The sequence below is a fragment of the Balaenoptera physalus genome (assembly GCF_965194825.1).
Source record: "Balaenoptera physalus genome assembly, chromosome: 1".
Classification (NCBI taxonomy): Eukaryota; Metazoa; Chordata; class Mammalia; order Artiodactyla; family Balaenopteridae; genus Balaenoptera; species Balaenoptera physalus.
The window spans coordinates 159,811,202-159,823,542 of record NC_138882.1 but is presented as its reverse complement, the minus strand read 5'-3'; the positions used below and the strand labels follow the sequence as shown (position 1 = coordinate 159,823,542).

The window sequence follows — 12,341 nt, the reverse complement described above, 5'->3', positions numbered from 1 at the left end:
AACTTCCATTTGCTCCTGAATATTTGATTTTTCTCTACCTACAAGCTTGTTTTGAAGCCAGATGTGTCCCACTGTGGAAGGGTCTATTTTCCAATTTCACTGAAGTTACTTCTTGGAATTACTTCTCTCCTGGGAAAAGCCGGGTGCCTTGCAATGAAGATCACTACTCCAGAACATAATGGGCACTGATTTTACAGGTTAGAATGAAGGATCTTGAGAGTAGTGGTTGCCCTGCATTATGGGGAAAGTATCATATTGATGCCTTTTTTCTCCCTTTCTACCCAAACTGCTTGCAAGTTATCAGAGAGGGGACCTCCAGTGACTTCCAGATATTTCCCCCTTTGACTTGTTTTTTCAATTTTTTGCTTATATTTAGTTAGTTAGTTTTACTTTATAGCTATGTTGTACTTTTTAGCTATGTTTTAGCTAACTTTGTGAGCAGATTACTTAATCTGAGCATCAATTATTTTAACCATAAAATGTAGATGAAAATGCCTACCTATCAGGGGTTTTGAAAGAGTTAAGTGACAGCGCTTATTTAAGAGTGGTTAGCTGTTTCATTTCATAGTTTTACCTCATCAAAAGTGTTACTCAGGTCAGTACTTTCCTTCACTATTTGCGCCTTGAAATCACTCTAATCCCTTGCCATGCTCTTGTCCTAAATGTTCCTGCCCTGAACTACTTCAGCTTTTCCAAATTCATGTGGTCTTCTAGTAGGCTGACCATATAATTTATCTGGACACTTTTGAGAGTGTAAGGGGGCAGGAACCATCAATTATTATGCTATGACAACAAGTGTCAACTGGGACTGTTCTAGGCAAATTCGAAGGTATCCTACTCATTAGCCCTCTCCTGGCTACAGCAGACTGCTTCCTACCCTGGGAAATATCTTTATGCTGTCCTTTCAAGACTCAGTTGTTTCACTGACCTCCTTACTCAGTGTAAATTCTTCCCTCTGTCACCACTGCTATCAGTACCTATGTTCAGAACTGCATATGTTCATTTTCTAAACCACCCTCCTTTACCAACTTCTCCATTTCTGTTGAAGGCTAGACCACACTTCAGAGTTTATCTTTGACTTTCCATATTCCTTCATATCCAGCCAATTGGCAGAGATTGTCAACTTCAATTTTATAAACACTTATTGAGCACTTACTTTGTTCCAGAGACTAAGTGAAGCACTAGGGATAAAAAAATAAGATACAATCCTGATATACAAGAAGGCTCACATTAAATAATAAACATGCAACTAAATAATTGCAATTTAGTGTGTGAAGTGCAAACATAGAGGTAGTGTTTTTGGTAAAGTGGTGATGTCGACATGGAAGTTATCAACTCTGCTTGGGTGGTTCAAAGAAGGATTTGCAGAAATAAAGATGAAGTTGACCTGTGGCTTATTATATGAATTAATTAATATTTCATTAACTACAATTTACTAGACACTATGCTATGCACAGGGAATACACTGATAAGCATGACAGGTATGACCCTTGTCCTCTTGAAACTTATAGGCTATTAGGGAAGGCAGACAGTATAAAAGTGAGAAGTATTAGAAAAAAAGAGGGGGCATCATGTGAATACATAAAGGGAGAACTAACCAACTCTGCAACCAAGTCCATAACAGTTAAGTTGAAATGTGAAAAGATGAATAGGAGTAGTTAGGTGAAGGGCAGAGATTGATAAGAGAGGGAAAGAGAGAAAGATCTTGAGGTGGAGAGAGTATGAGGTATTAAAACACTGAGAAGAGACCAATATGGCTGAAGAGGAAAGAGGAGTGGGGAAAGGGACATGGCATGAAGCTGGAAATGTAGGCAGGGGTCAGAACTTATAAGACCTTGTAGACCATATTAAGGACTGTGAACTTTACCTCAGGTCAATGGGCAGCCATAATTTAAGCATTGAAAGCAATGTAAACTGATTTGCTCTTTCTAGAAGGAGGCTGTTGCAGTAGCTTAGACAAGAGATGATGGTGGTAGAAATGGAGAAAATGATGATTTTTAGAAATATCTAGAAAGTATAATGACAAAATTGGTAATTGATTTGTAATGAATGGTAAAGAAGGAATGGTCAAGGATGGCTCCCAAAACAGCTGGTTCTGTTATTTACTGAATTATGGAACATCAGAGAAGGACCAGGTTTGGGACTGAAGATAACAGGTCCAGGTTTTGATATGCTGAGTTTGCAGTACCAGTGAAATATTCAGGTGGAGAGCTTATGTAGGCAGTTGCATATGTTTGTCTGGAGCTACAGATTTGAGAGTTTTAGGTATATTAATGGTAATAAAGCCAAGGGAGTGAATGCATTTACCTCAGGAAAAATTCCAAGTGGGAAGAGACATTAGAATAGAATGTGCAAAACATTTAATGGTTGCATAAAAGAAGATCTGTCAAAGACAGTTAAGAGGAAGCAGCTAGAGAAGAAAGAAGAAAATCAGAAACATGTGATGTCACCGAAGTCAAAGGAAGAAAGCGTTTCAAAGAGGGAATGGTCGTGTAAAATGAGAAATAAAAATGGATGATCTTACTGAGAACAGTTTTTGAGAAATGGCAGGCACAAAATCCAGATTAGTGGGTTTAGGACTAAGTGGGAGGTGAGAAAATAGAGGCAGAATATGTAGGTAACGCCATAAGTTTGGGAAGGAGAGAGGGGAGAAAGAAGTGAGAGCTGAAGAAAGATGTGGATGAAGGACTGAGGGGGATCTTTCTTTTCCTTTCCTTTCCTATGAGAGCTTCTTGAATACATTTAAATACTGAATAGAAAAGAACCATTAAAGAACAGTGGAGAGTAACTTTCCACACTGGAGAGTAATCAATAAGTGGTAGAAACAGGGTTCAAATTCAGATCTGTCTTCACTCACTCTTTTTTTTTTTTTTTTAAGTTATACAATATTTATTTATTTATTTATTTATTTATTTATTTATGACTGTGTTGAGTCTTCGTTTCTGCGCGAGGGCCCTCTCTAGTTGCGGCAAGCGGGGGCCACTCCTCATCGCGGTGCGCGGGCCTCTCATTATTGCGGCCTCTCTTGTTGCGGAGCACAGGCTCCAGACGCGCAGGCTCAGTAATTGTGGCCCACGGGCCCAGTTGCTCCGCGGCACGTGGGATCCTCCCAGACCAGGGCTCGAATCCGTGTCCCCCGCACTGGCAGGCAGACTCTCAACCACTGCGCCACCAGGGAAGCCCCTCTTCACTCATTCTTAACCGCGGCGCTCTACTTCCATCTCAAATTTTAATAACTCTTACCATTGCAAACACACTTTGTGGTGCAATCATGAGTAAATTGTTTCTTGACAAATAATGCCATGGGCATTATTTTTTTTTTTTAGAAATTTCATGTAATGTCTGAAACATTTATATTAACATATTTCCATACAAATAACCCAATGAAAGTTTAGCATTAGTTGTTTTGTTTGTTTGTTTGTTTTATACTGCAGGTTCTTATTAGTCATCAATTTTATACACATCAGTGTATACATGTCAATCCCAATCGCCCAATTCAGCACACCACCATCCCCACCCCACCGCTGTTTTCCCCCCTTGGTGACCATACGTCTGTTCTCTACATCTGTGTCTCAACTTCTGCCCTGCAAACCGGCTCATCTGTACCACTTTTCTAGGTTCCACATACATGCGTTAATATACGATATTTGTTTTTCTCTTTCTGACTTACTTCACTCTGTATGACAGTCTCTAGATCCATCCACATCTCAACAAATGACTCAATTTCATTCCTTTTTATGGCTAAGTAATATTCCATTGTATATATGTACCACAACTTCTTTATCCATTCGTCTGTCAGTGGGTATTTAGGTTGCTTCCATGACCTGGCTATTGTAAATAGTGCTGCAATGAACATTGGGGTGGCCATGGGCATTATTTTTGTGATATTTTCCATTCTTCAATATTCAAATCCTACCTCTTTAATGCCCTACTTAAATCCCACCTTCTCCCAAAACACTTCAGGACACCTCAAATCCTGATGGTCTCTCTGGCTTTTAAAATCCTGTGACAACCTGCCAGTGTTATTTGATAAATTTTATCTGCATTACAATTGAGTTGGATATTATTTCACTTTTCTTTGATTATGACTTAACATCACAAATCCATAAGCTTCTCAGAGGATAGGAAGTGCATCGTATTTTTTTTTTTGTTTTTTGGGGTTTTTTTTTTTTGAACATCTTTTAAAACGTCATCCTAATGCCTTATCCATAGTATGTAGTCAATAAATATTTGTTGATTGATTGCTGGGTCAATCTCATCATTGATACTGGTTGAATATCTCTGAGAACTGTCTGCAACCACTTCAGAAAGTTTTCTGTTGATATCATTCTGAGAAATGGAGGAGTTCTTATTTCTGCTGTGGATTTATTTTTTCCTTTTTGGTTATAAAACTGGGAATCTCAAAAAGACTGTTGGCTTGTATGTGTGTGCGGGGCAGGGGGGGGGGTCCTTTTGAAAGGGATTGTGGAAAAAAAGCAGACCTTTTATTTTGTAAAGGTTTTTTGAAGCTTACAAGTTCTCATAAGAAAAAGTCCAAATTGGTCGAACTTGAAGTTCCCCTCCTTTCTCCTCCTGCAGAACCTTTTTCTAAACCTACTTCCCTTAAAATGACTTTTATTGATTTTCACTCAATGAGAGTTATTCTTCAGAACGAGGATGGAGGGGTCAGAGAGAGAAATTTACCCTGTGTTACCTGTGGAATAGGTGTACCTCCGTATCCAGTCTTGCTTTATTTGTTCTGTTTCCTGGATCCAGAAACCTGCACGCGGGGGATCATTAGGTCCTCTGTGTCTTGGTCGGAGCTTGAGTACAGTATACTAATAGATCAATTTATGTGTTCATTCATTCAGCAAACATTTATTGAGCAGGCATGTCCTAGGCATTGGAGATACTAAGATGAATAAGATGTAGTCGCTGCCCTCAGTGACCTCCAGATGTACACGAAGACACCAGCTTGCTGGGGGTTGGGGTCAGGGAAGGCTTCCTGAACGAGGTAACTGAATATCCTCCTTTGGGGAATCCTAAGAGAATGAAGAGATCAGCCTCGTAAAATAAATATAAACATCTAATCAAGTTAGCCAATTAGAAAGACATTTAGTAAGACAGTCTTTTACCAGTATGTCCGTTGTTTCTTTTGCAATTTTCCCCTGATTTCTTTGTTTCTAGTCTACATTTAAAATTGCCAGGACTTCCCTGGTGGCACAGTGGTTAAGAATCCACCTGCCAATGCAACGGGACACAGATTCAAGCCCTGGTCCGGGAAGAGCCCACACGCTGCAGAGCAACTAAGCCCGTGCGCCACAACTACTGAGCCTGCGCTGTAGAGCCCGTGAGCCACAACTACTGAGCCCACGTGCCACTGCTACTGAAGCCCGCGCGCCTAGAGCCCATGCTCCGCAACAAGAAAAGCCACCGCAGTGAGAAGCCCGTGCACCACAACGAAGAGTAGCCACCGCTCGCAGCAACTAGAGAAAAGCCTGCGCGCAGCAATGAAGACCCAACACAGCCAAAAATAAAATAAATAAATAAATTTATAAAAATAAAATAAAATAAAATAGCCTCCAATGTTATTTTTCTAAACCCTGATCTGATCCTGTCATTCTTGTCTTGAGAATTTTTAATGGCTACTCATTCATTCTGCATATTCATCCATCACCTACTGTGCTGTGTCAGGCAAATACCAACTGTTTGGGATGCAATGGTGAGCAAACAATTTCTCCCTTCAAGAAGCCTATAGTCTAGGGTTTCCCTGGTGGCACAGAGGTTAAGAATCTGCCTGCCAATGCAGGGGACATGGGTTCGAGCCCTGGTCCGGGAAGATCCCACACACCATGCAGCAACTAAGCCCGTGCGCTACAACTACTGAGCCTGCATGCTGCAACTACTGAAGCCCGCATACCTAGAGGCCATGCTCTGCAACAAGAGAAGGCACCGCAATGAGAAGCCCGCGCACCACAACAAAGAGTAGCCCCCCTTGTCGCAACTAGAGAAAGCCAGCGTGCAGCAATGAAGACCCAACACAGCCAAAAATAAATAAATAAAATAAAATAAAAAAGAAACCTATAGTCTAGACCGAGAGACAGACAAGTAATCAGACAGTTTCCGTACAGTTTCATACTAGCTTTGACAGGGCATGCAGACGATTCTGTGGGTGTATACAGAGGCGCGCCTTGTCCGGTCTTGTGCTTCCTGAATCTCGTCCTCAGATTTAAATCAATGCAGTCCAACAGATACCAGTATCTATTGTGCTAAGTACTATGCAAAACAACTGCTTTTAAGCAGATCAAAGTCTGGTGGAGGAGCCTGAGAACTTAATCGATAATTCCTGCACAATGTGGTCCATGGATAGATAAATGCATAGGATGCTAGGATAACAGGGGTTGAAAAGGAGAGAGGACTGGTAGGCGGCAAAGCTTTTGGAAGAGATCATGCCTAAGCCGAGTCTTGAAGTATGAACAGGAGTTAGCTAGACACTGAAGCGTCCAGTTCCTTAACGTGACAAACAAAACCCTTCACAATCCGTTGCTCTACTTTGCCAGCACACCCTTATGTCTTCTATATCTTTGTTTTTTAAATTAGGAACAAGGACCCCTGGATCATTTACTGTTACACATGGGATATGAGAAAGTACTGGATAAATGTGGTGCACCTTTCTTAAGCATCAGTTTTACCAGATGATAAATAGTATAAAACATTGTTTTATATTAAAGCACAATATATTTGTGGACTTGAAGGCAAAATTTGCATTGATTTTTTTTTTCAAGATAAAACAGGATCCATAAATTCCAAGCTAATGACAAGTCATTTGTGGCTCGCCCTTAGACACCACCATCTACCACCAGCCCTTTCTTGTGGAAAAGTTTGAAATGCACTATCTGAATGCACCAGGAACTTTCAGGTCTCTGTGCCTTAGCATATGCTAGTCCCTCATCCGGAGTGCTGTTCCTACTTTCTCCCTAGGTAAACTCTACTTATCCTTCAAAGCTAACTTAAGTGTCGTCCCATAAGAGGGGACAGTTAATTTAGCACAGTTAATTTCTTTGAACACCCACTTACATCTCTGCCTCCTTTCCCAATAGCGCCAGGCAGAGTTAGGACCACCTTCTTTTGTGTTCCCACAACCCTTTACCCAGAGTTTCCATTACAGCACTGCTCACACTGTACAGCGAAGCTTACTGTCTGTTTCCTTATCCATTGCTGTTGCTGAACTGTAAGCTTCTCTAGGGCAGGGACTATTTTTAACTTTATTTTTGTGTCCTTAGGGACTGGCACTTGGTAGCCCCTCAATCAATGTTTGTTGAATGTTGAGTTTATGGACCATCACTTACTCTGCATCCCTTCTGCTCTTACATTAAGTAATATTTCCTTTCCTTCTCATCTTCAGGGAGTGATGTGTTCCACAAAAGCCTATTTTCCAGACAAGTGAAATTTACTTCCTAAAGTATCAAAATCTGCTTTTGGTGGGAATTTACTTTTTTTAAAGTTTTTACACGCTTCCTCTCTTAAGTAAAATATACTAAGCATAATGTGTTCCTGATGACTTATCCCTGAAAGCACCAGCTTTATGCTGGCTTGGAATTCATGACATCCTCTGGGGACGCTGACGGGATAGGACTTTTTGCCTCCACACCAAATAACTCCATTCTCTTCTGGTTTGAGAGTTCTTGCGCTCGCTTCTTGTATTTTGGTCACCACTTCTTGGTGTCGGTGTGCTCGCTCTAACAACACTGCCGTTTGCTCCTGTTGTACGTCTTTTAATGGATATTAAAATCACAAAACTAATATATGTTCATTGACACACAAACAGAAACACTTAAAGTCCAAGTCCTTCCTTGTTCCTGGCCCCCCACCGTCCCCCCCACATTCACACTCCCACTCTCTAGGCATAACCACTTTTAGCAGTGTAATGTACATCCCCGCAGGCCATTTTCTGTTAACGTGTGTGTATACTTGTGTATATACAGATATCAAATCATATTCTGCGCACTGTTCTATGACTGGCTTTTCTTCCCACTTGACAATATACAATAGGTATTTTGCATGTCAGTACATCCAAGTCTATCTCATTCTTTTTAATGGCTGCCCCCCTTTTAATTTGACAATCTTAATCAGCTGTGAATGGGAAAGCCAAATAATCAAGCTTATTAGAATTGTACCTAAGAAAGAGTAAATCGGCTCTGAGTGAAGGCTTGAGGAATTCTCCTAGGAGTAAAATGTGTTAACTTTAGTGCATAGTCTTTGTAATGTTTATCTTGGCTACTCTGGGACCCCTTTTGCTTATTTCCTGGTTCATTGTGTTTTGGATAGCTGATGTTGCTGGATATATGACCTGTGAATTAGTGAGGTATTACATATTCGATTTTGCATTATATGATTATGCTATGGTTTTGTGAGGGTTGTGCATTTAATTTTTAAATTTAGACTGTCTTTGTAGACAGTGATTATTTCTTCTAATCCTAAGTACTTGCATCATAGTGCAGACCATTGCATATGGTAGCAATTAGAATGTTTGGCTTGGTGATTGACATGGGGCTTCTTATCTATATCATCTACCTGTGAGATTGTTCACTGGATTTATGGGAACTCTATAAGCTCATCTGAGGAAGTCTTTTACTACTAATGAACATTAAAGTACTGACAGCATCTTGTCCTATAAATAATAAAATCCTTTTTAGGATTTATATAGAGTTTTCTGCCTTCATCTACTATAGTAAGTGGCTAAATCCTGTTAATTCCACCTTTTAGATTTCACTGTAATGTGTCCCCTCTTCTCCATTCCCACTGCCCTAGTACCTTGGTTCAGACCCTATTATATCCCAACTGAATTACCTCCTTAATTAGTCTCCCTACCTCCAGTCAAAACTCCACACTGCTCACCCAGTAACTAGTGCTCTTTTTTTTTTTTTTGTACTTTTGCTCTTAGAATTGGCATTTTATTTTATTATTATTATTTTTTAATTTATTTTGGCTGCATTGGGTCTTCGTTGCTGTGCACGGGCTTTCTCTAGTTGCGGCGAGCGGGTGCTACTCTTCGTTGCGGTGCACGGGCTTCTCATTGTGGTGGCTTCTCTTGTTGTGGAGCACAGGCTCTACATGCACGGGCTTCAGTAGTTGTGGCACGTGGGCTCAGTAGTTGTGGCTCGCAGGCTCTAGAGCGCAGGCTCAGTAGTTGTGGCACACAGGCTTAGTTGCTCCGTGGCATGTGGGATCTTCCTGGACCAGGGCTCGAACCTGTGTCCCCTGCATTAGCAGGCAGATTCTTAACCACTGTACCACCAGGGAAGTCCCTAGTGCTCTTTTTAACACAGAAATTCTATCATGTCACACCCCTGAAAAACCCTCTAGGGGTTTCTCATCACCTGTAGAATAACGTCCACTTTCCTTAAATTAGTATACGTAACTTTTTAATGATTTGTCCCACTTCCCCTGATTTTCTCTTGCTACTCAATGCTCATACTTCAATTTCTAGGGAAATCTAGTGGCTTGTAGTTTCTCCAACACGCCACACAAGAGAGTTCCCAATAAATGCTTGTTAATTGAATGAATGAAACACCTTATGTAGTTAGAGTGACCATTCAATATTCTTGGTTCAGAATGGTCCCTGTTTACACCTTCCACCCCAGCATAATTATTAATAGTGCTTCTTTTCACTATCAAACTTGTCTCAGGCCAAAAAATTACATGGTTACCCTAATTATAGCAGTCATCAAATTGTTTTCTAACTCTAATCTCACCTACTAGATAATGAGCCCTTTGGGGGCAGAAATTTTGTTCATTTTACTTTTATATCCTCATTTATTCATTCAACTAAGAGATTGACACTGTTAGATGCTGAGGTATAATGCTGAATAAAGCAAACATGGTTCTTGCCTTCATGAAGCTTACAATTCAGCAGGAAAGAATAATCTAGCAGGAAGAATAGTGCCTAATACATTAAATGTCACTGTGTGAATGAATGACTCAACGTGGAGATAAAGACTTAGAGGTTCCTTAACAACCCTGATCTCATGAATTACAGAGACAGAAATACTCATAAGCATAGACCTCTAGGTTGATCAAATTAACTATTTACTTAGAGTTGCTAACTAAAAATTTTAAATACACACAATGCATACAACACATGTACACCTAAACATACATAATATTTAGATGCTACCTTAATGTTAAACATAAGAAAAAAGGGGCCATGAAATAATAGCAAGAATGAGACTGTGAGGGCTCTATGTTTTTAGATAGACAATTTGTAATCCCACGTGGTTCTTTGGAGGGCAGATTATCAGTATGTACTCCCCACCCCACCCCACCCCACCCCACCCCCTTTTTTTTTGAGATGAGAAATCTGTGGTTTTAGAAACTGAGCCACAAAAGAAAGGAGCCTTTGTGACCACCTAGAGGGGTGGGATAGGGAGGGTGGGAGGGAGGGAGATGCAAGAGGGAAGAGATATGGGAACATATGTATATGTATAACTGATTCACTTTGTTATAAAGCAGAAACTACACACCATTGTAAAGCAATTATACTTCAATAAAGATGTTTAAAAAAAACAGAAAGGAGGGATTTCTTAAACCAGGATTAGATTTTGGTTGGGTTTCCCTTCCAGAGTTTGGAATACCTGCTACCCTAGAATAGTTAACCGTGTTCCCATGGGCAAGTTACAAAACCCTTTCAACCTCAGTTTCCTCTTCTATATATAAAATAGTGCTAATATTATCTCCAGAATTGATCTAAGGATAAATGGGATTATGTAAAGGCATTTAGTCCCATAACCCAGCTTCTAGAAGGCACTCAGGGAATGTTAGTTCCCCATCCATTTCCCTTATTTATCTTTCTATATGTGGTGAATTAAAGGATGATATAAAATTATTTGAAAGGAAAGAACTGTAAATATAAACACCAATAACAATTTTTATCTCAAAAATGCATGCTGAACTAGGCCCTCTCCATCCCCTCTGCAAGTAACAGTTTTATTTATATTCATTTATTATCTTATTATTATAGGCAAAGACCCAGAGAAGCATTCCAGGAGCAAAGTGATAGGTAAGATTTTTCTGGGAAAAAGGCAGAGTTTATGAGGGAGCCAGGATTTGGGAGTCATTCAGCTGCAGTGGGTGTCAATATTAAAGATACCCATTTACTCTTGGTCGCTTTTGGTTCAAGAGAGGAAGAAGGACAGCAAACCACCTACTGAGATCTTTCAAGGGGCGTAAATGTGAACAAAACCAGGAGCTCTCTTCAGTTTCCACAACGTCTCGCAACCCCAAGACTTTCGAGCTCTTTCGCGAAGGCCAGCAGGTCTGTGCTCCAGGAGTGTCCTGGCTCTGGACTCCATTTCCCAGAGTCCCTTAGTGCCCTAATGTATTCAGTGCTCAGAGTGCCTGTATGTGTGTGAGTGTGAATGTGCGTGTGTGTGTGTGCGCGCGTGTGTGTGTCTCCGAGTCCCTGGGAGAGTGGAGGCTCATTCACTGATTAGAGCCAGCGCTGAGAGGCAGCACTGCTCCTTCTCTTACACCAACCGAGTCTCTTGATCTGTACATGCAATCCCAGGCAGCTCGCGAACACAAACCCGGGGCCAGCCGCCTACTGCTGCTACTGCTGCTGCTGCTGCCGCTGCCGCCGCCGCCGCCGCCGCTGCCTCCGCCGGCTCTGCGCACCCGGGACTTTTCATGCACCACACTCACCGCCTCCTTCCCTCCGTGTCCTGAAAAGTGCGACCTTTCTCCCAAGGAATTTCCACGGCAAGTATGGAGACCAGAAAGGGGTGTGGATGCGTGTGCGTACATAAGAGGGGTGGGTGCGAAGGCGGCCGGCTGGCTCAGGAACCTGGCTAACTTTCCGGGTTCGTTTCCTAGGGATTCGGGCGGCTCCCCGCCCCACCCCGCCTCCCCGACAGGGGAAGGGGCTGGGATCTGGACTGGCGCGTCTCAGATCTTCGCGACGGTGCCTCCCGGCATCGGTGCCCTGCGCACTCCGTGCGCTGCTTCAGTCAAACTTTCCGTCTTGAGTTTTCCTTAATGTGTTTTATTTGGGGGGTGCGAGGGGGAGGGACCAGACGCGGGAATTGGACAAGTAGGAAGGGTGAGGGGGCAGGGGCGGCGAGGGAAGGGAGCGGGACTCCTTTTCTCCATCTTTTAATAAGCCACATTCCCACTTTGTTTGGGTCGAACGCCAGAATGCCCTCTTGCCCGGCTCCCCAGTGGATCCCGCGGTGATTTCCGGCGGGGCCCGGGCCGGGTGGTACTCAGCGGGGAGCCCGAGGCTGCTGGCGGGATGGGGAAGGGGCGATCCGAATGAGAAAGGACCTCGACCGCCCCCACACAACACACGGCCTGCCCGGTGGGGT

The 12,341-nt window shown here is 42.2% G+C and overlaps 1 long non-coding RNA gene across 1 annotated transcript in view; it reads right to left on the bottom strand.

The window, feature by feature from the left end:
- Window positions 1-3,275: 3,275 nt before the first annotated feature.
- Window positions 3,276-12,341, bottom strand: part of LOC309658055 — a 77,870-nt gene continuing 68,804 nt past the window's right edge. Inside the window, exon 2 of the long non-coding RNA XR_014262014.1 lies at window positions 3,276-3,600. This is a non-coding gene — a long non-coding RNA (uncharacterized lncRNA). The remainder of the gene's footprint in view (window positions 3,601-12,341) is intronic.